At 34.5% G+C, this 10,097-nt stretch overlaps 1 protein-coding gene across 1 annotated transcript in view; it reads left to right on the plus strand.

The window, feature by feature from the left end:
• Positions 1-9,430, plus strand: part of CAPZA3 (capping actin protein of muscle Z-line subunit alpha 3) — a 54,464-nt gene extending 45,034 nt beyond the window's left edge. The window contains exon 4 of the transcript XR_008492843.1: positions 9,183-9,430. The gene's annotated coding sequence lies outside the window, so the exon portion shown is untranslated. The remainder of the gene's footprint in view (positions 1-9,182) is intronic.
• Positions 9,431-10,097: the final 667 nt, after the last annotated feature.

The raw sequence follows: 10,097 nt of genomic DNA on the forward strand, positions 1-10,097 counted from the left end.
ATCAAGTGGACCTAGTAGACATCTACCGAAGTCTCTACCCCAAATCAACAGAATGTACATTCTTCTCAGTGCCACTTGGCCCTTATTCTAAAATCAACCACATAATTGGAAGTAAAACACTCCTCAGCAAATGAAAAAGAACTGAAATTATAACAGTCTCTCAGACCACAGTTCAATCAAATTAGAACTCAGGATTAAGAAACTCACTCAAAACCACACAATTACATGGAAACTGAACAACCTGCTGCTGAATGACTCCTGGGTAAATAATGAAATTAAGGCAGAAATAAGGAAGTTCTTTGAAACCAATGAGAACAAAAAGACAATGTACCAGAATCTCTGGGACACAGCTAAAGCAGTGTTAAGAGGGAAATTTACAGCACTAAATGCCCATATCAGAAAGCTAGAAAGATCTCAAACTGACACCCTAACAACACAATTAAAAGCATTAGAGAAGCAAGAGCAACGTATTCCAAAATCCAGCAGAAGATAAGAAATAACTAAGATCAGAGCAGTATTGAAGGAAATAGAGACACGAAAACCCTCCGAAAAAAAAAAAAAAATCAATGAATCCAGGAGCTGGTTTTTTGAAAAAATTAACAAAATAGAGCACTAGTTAGACCAATAAAGAAGAAAAGAGATAAAAATTTAATAGACACAATAAAAAAGGGGGATATCACCACTGACTCCACAGAAATACAAACTACCATCAGAGAATACTATAAAGACCTCTATGCAAATAAACTAGAAAGTCTAGAAGAAAATGATAAATTCCTGGACACATATACCCTTCCAAGACTAAAGCAAGAATAAGTCAAATCCCTAAATAGACCAATAACAACGTCTGAAATTGAAGCAGAAATTAATAAATTTCTGGACACATACACCCTACCAAGACTAATCCAGGAATAAGCTGAATGTCTGAATAGACCAATAACAAGCTCTGAAAATCAGGCAGTAATTAAGAGCTTCACAAAAAAAAGTCCAGGACCAGATGGATTCACAGCTGAATTCTACCAGAAATACAAAGAGGAGCTGGTACCATTCCTTCTGAAACTATTCCAAACAATTGAAAAGGAAGGACTCCTGCCTGACTCATTTTATGAAGCCAGCATCAACCTGATACCAAAACCAGGAGGAGACAAAACAAAAAAAGAAAACTTCAGGCCAATATCCCTAATGAACATCAATGTAAAAATCTTCAATAAAATACTGGTGAAACAAATCCAGCAGCACATCAAAAAATTTATCCATCATGATCAAGTCACCTTCATCCCTGGGATAAAAGGCTCTTTCAACATATGTAAATCAATAAACATAGTCCATTACATAAACAGAACCAAAGACAAAAACATGATTATCTCAATAGATGCAGAAAAGCCCTTTAATAAAATTCAACATCCCTTCAGGTTAAAAACTCTCAATAAACTAGGTATTGATGGAACATATCTCATAATAGTAAGAGCCATTTATGAAAAATCCACCACCAATATCATATGGAATGGGCAAAAGCTGGAAGTATTCCTTTTGAAAACTGGTACAAGACAAGGATGCCCTCTCTCACCACTCCTATTCAACATAGTATTGGAAGTTCTGACCAGGGCAATCAATCTCTTGATGCCTTTCAGATCTTTTATTTATCTTTGACTTTTGGGAGTTTGATCATTAAATGCCTTGAGATAGTCTTCTTTGGGTTAAATCTGCTTGGTGTTCTATACCCTTCTTATATTTGGATATTGATATCTTTCTCTAGTTTTGAGAAGTTCTCTGTTATTATCCCTTTGAATAAACTTTCTAACTCTTTCTTTCTCTCTACCTCCTCTTTAAAGCCAATAACTCTTAGATTTGCCCTTTTGAGGCTATTTTCTAGGTCCTGTAGGCATGCTTCCTTGTTTTTTATTCTTTTTTCTTTTGTCTCCCCTGACTGTGTAGTTTTGTTTATATATGTTTTTTCTTTATTTCTTCTAAAATAAAACCAGGATACATGTGCAGAACGTGCAGGTTTGTTACATAAGTGTACACATGCCATGCTGGTTTGCTGCACCTATTGACCCATCCTCTAATTTCCCTCCCCTCACCCCCCACACCTAAAAAGGCCCTGGTGTGTGTTGCTTCTCTCTCTGTGTTCATGTGTTCTGAACGTTCAGCTCCCACATGAGAACATGTGGTGTTTGGTTTTCTGTTTCTGTGTTAGTTTGCTGAGGATGATGGGTTCCAGCTTCATCCATGTCCCTACAAAGTACATGATAGCATTCCTTTTTATGGCTGTGTAGTATTCTATGGTGTATATGTACCATATTTTCTTTATCCAGTCTATCGTTGATGGGCATTTGGGTTGGTTCCATATCTTTGCTATTGTAAATAGTGCTATAATAAACATATATGTGTGTGTCTCTTTGTAGTAGAATGATTTATAATCCTCTGGGTATATACCCAGTAATGAGATTGCTTGGTCAAATGGTATTTCTGGTTCTAGATCCTTGAAGAATCACCATACTGTCTTCCACAATGGTTGTACTAATTTACATTCCCAACAACAGTGTAAAAGTGTTCCTGTTTCTCCACAGCCTTGCCAATATCTATTGTTTCCTGACTTTTTGACAATTGCCATTCTGAATGGTGTGAGATGGTATCTCATTGTGATTTTGATTTGCATTTCTCTGATGATCAGTGATATTGAGCTTTTTGTTACATGTTTGTTGGCTGTGTTAATGTCTTCTTTTGAGAAGTGTCTGTTCATATCCTTTGGCCACTTTTTGATGGGGTTGTTTGTCTTTTTCTTGTAAATAGGTTTAAGTTCCTTGTAAATTCTGGACATTAGACATTTGTAAGATGGGTAGATTTCAAAAATTTTCTCCCATTCTGTAGGTTGCCTGTTCACTCTGATGATGGTTTCTTTTGCTGTTCAGAAGCTCTTTAGTTTAATTAGATCTCATTTGTCAATTATGACTTTTGTTGCAATTGCTTTTGGCGTTTTCCTCATGAAGTCTTTGCCCATGCCTATGTCCTGAATTATGGTATTGCCTAGGTTTTCTTCTAGGGCTTTTATGGCTTTGGGTTTTACATTTAAGTCTTTAATCCATATTGAGTTAATTTTTGTATAAGGTATAAGGAAGGGATCCAGTTTCAATTTTCTGCATGTGGCTATCCAGTTTTCCCAGCACCATTTATTGAATAGGAGATCCTTTCCCCATTGCTTGTTTTTCTCAGGTTTGTTGGAGAACAGATGGTTGTAGATGTTTGGTGTTATTTCCAAGGTCTCTGTTTTGCTCCACTGGTATATATGTCTGTTTTGGTACCAGTACCATGCTGTTTTATTTGCTGTAGCCTTGTAATATAGTTTGAAGTCAGGTAGCATGATGTCTCCAGCTTTGTTGTTTTTACTTAGGATTGTCTTGACTATACGGGGTCTTCTTTGATTCCATATGAAATTTAAAATAGTTTTTTCTAATTCTGTGACGAATGTCAATGGTAGTTTAAGGGACTAGCATTGAACCTATAAATTACTTTGGGCAGTGTGGCCATTTTTGCAATGTTGATTCTTCCTATCCATGAGCATAGAATGTTTTTCCATTTGTTTGTGTCCTCTCTTATTTCCTTGAGCAGTGGTTTGTAATTCTCCTTGAAGAGGTCCTTCACATCCCTTGTTAGCTGTATTCCTAGGTATTTTATTCTCTGCAGTGATTGTGAATGGGAGTTCATTCATGATTTGGCTCTCTCGTACCTATTGGGGTAAAGGAATGCTTGTGATTTTTGCACATATTGATTTTGTATCCTGGGACTTTGCTGAAGTTGCTTATCAGTTCAAGAAATTTTTGGGATGAGATGATGGGCTTTTCTAAATATAAAATCATGTCATCTGCAAACAGAGACATCTTGACTTTCTCTCTTCTTATTGAATACACAGTCAGAGGAGACAAAAGAAAAAAGAAAAAAAAACAAGGAAGCATGCCTACAGGTCCTAGAAAATAGCCTCAAAAGGGCAAATCTAAGAGTTATTGGCTTTAAAGAGGAGGTAGAGAGAGAGAAACAGTTAGAAAGTTTATTCAAAGGGATAATAACAGAGAACTTCTCAAAACTAGAGAAAGATATCAATATCCAAATATAAGAAGGGTATAGAACACCAAGCAGATTTAACCCAAAGACGACTATCTCAAGGCATTTAATGATCAAACTCCCAAAAGTCAAAGATAAATAAAAGATCTGAAAGGCATCAAGAGAAAAGAAACAAATAACATACAATGGAGCCCAATATATCTGGCAGCAGACTTTTCAGTGGAAACCTTATGAGCCAAGAGAGGGTAGCATTTAAAGTGCTGAAGGAAAAAAAAATTTACCCTAGAATAGTATGTTTGGTGGAAATATCCTTCATATACGAAGGGAAAATAAAGACTTTCACAGACAAACAAAAGTTGAGGGATTTTATCAACACTAGACCTGTCCTACAAGAAATGTTCAAGAGAGTACTTCAATCAGAAAGAAAAGGATGTTAATGAGCACTAATAAATTACCTCAAGGTACAAAACTCACTGTTAATAGTATATACACATGTAAGCACAGAATATTATAAAACTGTAACTGTGGTGTGTAAACTAGCCTTATATTAAGTAGAAACACAAAATGATGAACCCATCAAAAATAATAACTACAAAAACTTTTCAAGATTTAGACAGTACAATAAGGTATAAATAAAAACAATAAAAAGTTAAAAAGCAGGGAGACCAAGTTAAGGTGTAGAGTTTTTATTAATTTTCTTTTTGCTTGCTTGTTTATTTATGCGAACAATGTTAAGTGGTTATCAGATTAAAACAATGGGTTGGAAGATAAGATTTGTAAGCCTCATGGTAAACTCAAATCAAAAAAATACATTGGATACATGAAAAATAAAAAGCAAGAAAATGAATCATGCCGCCAGAGAAAATCACCTTCACTAAAAGGAAGACAGGAAGAAAAAAAAAAAAGAAGGAAGAAAAGACCACAAAACAACCAGAAAACAAATAACAATTAGCAGGAGTAAGTTCTGTAAAAGGAAAATAAATCTTGGGACCCCAAAATTATTAAGCCAAAGGGAAAACTTAAGCTGGGAACTATGTCAGGCAAACATGCCTCCCATTTTATTCCTAAATAAGAAAGCTACAAATGTAAAAGATATTCATACCTTCTCACGATTTGCCCACAAGAAAATTCCGTGTGGACGTCAAGATCTTCACTCTAAAACAGTTCTGCTGAATTTTATCTTGGCAATATAAATTGATAGCTTATCTTAACAGGTTCATGACAAAGGACAGTACTGATAGTCATCCTTCTGCTCACCTGAGACAAATGCATATCTGATTTCTTCCTCTGTCCAATTGTTTATGTAAAAATAGAGATTCTCTGAGGCAGATTAAGGCAGAAGTGGCAGTCTCCTACCCCAACCCCTCACATATAAATTGTGTATTCAATGAAAAGCTGATCAAAGACTCAAAAGAATGCAACCATCTGTGTTTTATGTACCTATGACCTGGCAGCCCCCACTTCAAGTTGTCCCACCTACTGGATTGAACCAATATACACATTACACATATTGATTGATGTCTCACATCTCTCAAAATGTATAAAATGAAGCTGTACCACAACCACCTTGGGCATATGCCATCAGTACCTCCTGAGGCTGTGTCACGGGCATGTCTTTAACCTTGACAAAATAAACTTTATAAATTGATTGAGACCTGTCTCAAATACTTTTGGGTTCGCAGTCCTTACTTATCAATAATAACATTGAATGTAAATGGACTAAACTCTTCCATCAAAAGACATAGAGTGGCTGAATGTTTTTTTAAAAAAGATCCAGTGATCTATTGCCCACAAGAAACACACTTTACCTATAAAGACACATATAAACTGAAAATGAAGGGATGGAAAAAAATATTCCATGCCAAGGAAAACCAAAGAACAGGGATAGCTATACTCCTATCAGACCAAATAAATTTCAAGACAAAAACAGTAAGAAGAGATAAAGGTCACTATATAATGATAAAGGACTCAATTCAGCAAAAGGATAAAACAATTGTAAACATATGTGCAACCAACACTGGAGCACTCAGTTGTATAAAGCAAATATTATTAGAGCTAAAGAGAAAAATAGGCCCCAATACAATAATAGCTGGAGACTTCAGCACATCACTTTCAGTACTAAGCAGATCTTCCAGAGAGAAAATCAACAAAGAAACATCAGACTTAATCTGCACTATAGACCAAATGGGCCTAATAGATACTTACAGAACATTTCATTCAGTGGCTGCTGACTACACATTTCTTCCTCAGCACATGGATTATTATCTAGGATAAACCATATATAAGAACACAAAATAAGTCTTAAAACATTTTTTAAAAATTGAAATAATATCAAGCATATTTTTTAAGGGATACGTGTGTGTGTGTGTGTGTGTGTGTGTGTGTGTATGTGTGTGTTTTGTAGAGACCGGGTTTCTCCATGTTGCCCAGGCTGGTCTCAAACTCCTGGGCTCAAGTGATCCACCCTCCTCACCCTCCCAAAGTGCTTGGATTACAGGTGTGAGCCACTATGCCCAGCCTAATATTAAGTATCTTCACTGACCACAGTGGAATATAACAAGAAATCATTAAGAAGAGAAATTTTGGAAACTGTACAAACTCATGGAAATTAATCAATATGCTCCTAAATTACCAGTGGATCCATGAAGAAATTAAGAAGAAAATTTAAAATTTTCTTGAAACAAATAATAGTAGAAACACAACATAACAAAACCCATGGGGTAAAGCAAAAGCAGTACTATGAAGGAAGTTTATAGCTATAAGCACCCACATCGAAAAAGGAGGAAAAACTTCAAATAAACAACAAAATAATGCATCATATAGAGCTAGAAAAGCAAGAGCAAACCAAACCCAAAATTAGTAGAAGGAAAGAAATAATAAAAATCAGAGCAAAAATAAATAAAATTGAAATGAAGAAAACAATACAAAACATCAATGAAACAAAAAGTTTTTTTGAAAAGATAAACAAAATTGACAAACCTTTAGCCAAACTCACCAAGAAAAAAGACAGAAGACTCAAATAAATAAAATCAGAGTTGAAAAGGAGGACATCACAACTGATACTGCAGAAATTCAAAGGTTAATTAGGTGCCACTATGAGCAACTATATTCCAATCACCTGGAAAATCTAAAAGAAACAGATAAATCCTTAGAAACATACAACCTACCAAGATTGAGCCATGAAGAAAGTCCAAAACCTGAGCAGATCTATAACAAGTAATGGGATCGAAGCTGGAATAAAATGTCTTCCAGTAAAGAAAAGCAAGAAACCCAATGGCTTCACTGCTGAATTCTACCAAACATTTTAAGAAGAACTTATACCAATCCTACTCACACTATTCCAAAAAATGAGGATGAGTGAGTACTTTCAAACTCATTCTGTGAGGCCAGTATTACCCTGATATCAAAACCAGACAATGACATATCAAAAAAAGAAAACTACAGGCCAATATCACTGATGAGTATTGATGCAAAAATCCTTGACAAAATACTAGGAAACCGAATTCAAGAAAACAATTAAAAGACCATTCATCATGACCAAGTGGAATTTATTCCAGGGATTCAAGGATGGTTCAACACGTGCAAATCAATTAATGCAATACATCATATCAATAGAATAAAAGACAAAATCCATATGATCATTTTAGTTGATGCTGAAAAAGCATTTGATAAAATTCAACATCCCTTTATGATGAAAACCCTCAAAACACTGGGTATAGAAGGAACATACCTCAACATAATACAAGGCATATACACAGTCTCATAACTAGTATCATATTAAATGGGAAAAACGGAAATCCTCTCCTCTAATATTGGGAACATGACGAAGATGCCTACTTTCACCACTGTTATTTAACACAGTACTGGAATTCCTAGCTAGAGCAATAAGACAAGAGAAATAAATAAAGGGCATCCAGTTTGAAGAAGTCAAATTATCCTTGTTTTCAGATGATATGATCTTATACTTGGAAAAAGCTAAACATTCTATAAAAAAACTATTGGAACTGATCAAATTCAGTAAAGTTGGAGGATGCAAAATCAACATATGAAGCCACCTGCATCCCTTGGTTCATGGCCTCTGTTCACTCCAAAGCCTCTGCTTCCTTAATCACAGTTTCTTCTCTGACTCTGAACCTTCTGCCTTCCTCTTAGAAGGACCCTTGTGATTGTGTTGGGCTCACCAGAATAATCCAGGATAATCTCTCCATCTTAAGATGTTCAACTAAGTCACATCTTTAGACCCTTTTGCCATGTAAGGTAACAGATCCACAGGTTTGGGGGATTAGGAAACATACTGAGTATCCCCAAATTTTCCCATCCCATTTAATATGAGAGATACTGGGGTATGCTAGTTAGAATAATTTAGTAGAGAGGATAATATAGTGATGCCAGCACAAGAAAATATGATCACAAAATCTTTAAGAAATGAGAAGAAAGAGGATTCAGAGATACTTCTTCCATTCCAGTGATACTTCATTTTAGGTGCTTGATAAATGTTTACAGATACCATAAATTCATGATACTTTGAAACTCAAGCATTGCTTAGAAGATATCAAAAAGCAGAACTTGATATGCTACATTCACAGCATTCATTGCAATATTAGACAAAGTGAAAGTAATCTAATAATTTAAAAATTAAAAATAGCACTTCAAAATCTTATTTAAGGAAGAAATAAGATATCAAAATATTTGAACGGTAAAAATATAGGTAAAACATATGAAAATTCATAAGGTATTGCCAAAGTAATATCTAAAAACAAATGTACTTCTCTGAATATATGTACTAACTGACACCACCCTAAGACTTGGGAAAGAAACAATTAGGCCAAATAAAGTTGGAAAAAAGAAATGATACAACAAAGAGCAAAAACAAGCTTGCTTGGGAAAGGGGAGAAAAAATAAGTAAAAATTGATCACCAGAAACACTAATTAACTGGTAGGAAAAGGTCGAAGCAGATGGCCTTCAATTCATTCACTCTCTTCATGGGGTGGGGGTACTACGTTCTCATAAGTCACTCCCTGGCAGGAGGCAGGTGACCTCCTCCTTGTCAACTGTACCTCTGGGTAAATATACTAGAGAAATGTATTAGGAAGAGGATAACTTATTTCTGAATTGCCTTTAACAGGAAGTCTCTGGCTACAGATCACCTATAGTAAACAGAATCCAGGATCTATGGGGAATGATCCCTTGGAGAATGCCTCATGGGCTATTTAATTCCCTTGGACTATCTCCCACTGTGGGAGATACTCCCATAACCTCACATGCAAACCAGCCTATCCTGAGCCAGAGGAGCATAGCCAACATGGAAAGTACTTCTCACTGCATCTGAACCTACTGAGTGCCTGTTCCTTAACTTCATTTGGATAATATAAGGTAAGATCTCTGATTCATGTGGGGCTGACTTTCCAATCCAATCCTGTGCATTGGTATTCTCACTATACCATTGACTCAAACTGAAGAATCAAGTAGCATTGATAACTAGTTACTATGTGTATATATATATATGTATATATATATAAAAGTAGATATACATATATATAACTATATATACCTATATATACTATATATAACTATACATACTATATATACTATATTTTTTATTATATAGTATATTTCATATATATAACTATATATACTTCATATATAGTTATATAATTATACATATATGTAGTTATAGTTATATATAGTTATATAGTTATACATATATAGTTATATATGTATACATATATGTATACGTATATACGTATTTATATATACACATATTTATTTATATACGTATTTATATATAAAAACTATCTAAAATTATTTATATATATAAAACTATCTAAAATTCTTTAAAATGAAAAAGTACCCCAAATTTCTCTATGAGGCAAAAACTGTTTTGATTGCAAAACCTAAAAGAGAAATACCAACAGTTTTACTAGGCCAACCTCAATTATAAATGATAATTATAATTATTTATAAGTTATATATATTTTATAATACTTGAATATTCAAGTATTATAAAATGTATTCAAGTATTATAAAAACTGCCAATGAT

Source organism: Pongo pygmaeus, chromosome 10 (genome assembly GCF_028885625.2).
Source record: "Pongo pygmaeus isolate AG05252 chromosome 10, NHGRI_mPonPyg2-v2.0_pri, whole genome shotgun sequence".
NCBI classification, from domain to species: domain Eukaryota; kingdom Metazoa; phylum Chordata; class Mammalia; order Primates; family Hominidae; genus Pongo; species Pongo pygmaeus.